The sequence below is a fragment of the Brassica oleracea genome, unplaced genomic scaffold, assembly GCF_000695525.1.
Source record: "Brassica oleracea var. oleracea cultivar TO1000 unplaced genomic scaffold, BOL UnpScaffold05130, whole genome shotgun sequence".
NCBI lineage: Eukaryota > Viridiplantae > Streptophyta > Magnoliopsida > Brassicales > Brassicaceae > Brassica > Brassica oleracea.
In genome coordinates this window covers 1-875 of record NW_013621653.1, presented here as the reverse complement: position 1 = coordinate 875, position 875 = coordinate 1, and the positions used below count along the sequence as shown (strand labels likewise).

At 36.3% G+C, this 875-nt stretch overlaps 1 long non-coding RNA gene across 1 annotated transcript; it reads left to right on the top strand.

Annotated features, from left to right (window-relative positions):
* LOC106322026 lies at positions 1-862 on the top strand. Its single transcript, XR_001266196.1, has 3 exons — positions 1-81; positions 540-700; positions 774-862. It is a non-coding gene; the product is annotated as an uncharacterized LOC106322026 (long non-coding RNA).
* The last annotated feature ends 13 nt before the right edge of the window (positions 863-875 follow it).

Genomic DNA, 875 nt, shown 5'->3' with positions numbered 1-875 from the left:
TTCTTCCTACTTATCCTCAGCCAAACCCAGCTCCACCCTCTCTGCCTCCTAAACTCTGTTTCTGGGAAACTTTACTGTCAGGTGTTTCTCCTCTCTCTCTCCCTCCTTTCTTCTAACTTTTCCAAATGATTTTGGGTTCAGTAGTCCTAGCTGTGTACCAATAAGGTTCAAAATTGTGTGATTCTTATAAATCAGAATCTTGATAATATATAATTTACATGTGTCATCTTGTTCCAAATAAACCCGTTTTTAATTTTTAATTCCTTTCTCTACTGTACCTAACCAAAGTCACACAATTGATTCACGAGGGTTAAAAAATTTTATTAGTAGTTCATCCTTGAGTTTTCTGTTTATTATTTAGTTAGATCGGATCAAGTTGTATTTGATTTCAGTCGGGTCGATTTGTAATTGCAGTTTCTAAAACGTGAAACAAAATTGTTGAACTAGATTTTACAGAATTTATTATAACTGTGGAATTAGATCCTTTAGAATCTTTAAAGTGAATTCAACCCCTTTTATTTTGGTTTTGGTTTTCACAGATGCCGATAATAAACTGGAGACAACATCAAGACTTGTTTTTTCTTACCGGTTGGATCGTGGAACGGGTGAATCTCCCTGGTCTTGTTCAGTTTGCCATTTTGATGCCCCAAGTTTTGAAGATTTCACAAAGCACCTCAAGAGTGAAACACATGCTTATTTTGTAAGTATTTCACTGCTGAATTTGTCAATAACGTTTTTCATTCTGATATTTACCACTCTTGGTTGTCAATTAGGTGTGGGACAGGGTCGCAAGCAGAAACAAAGTTGATCGCACCAACCCTGATAACTTGCAGCTTGGTCGCTCAGAGGTAATGTGTTTAAATCATATCCATCTC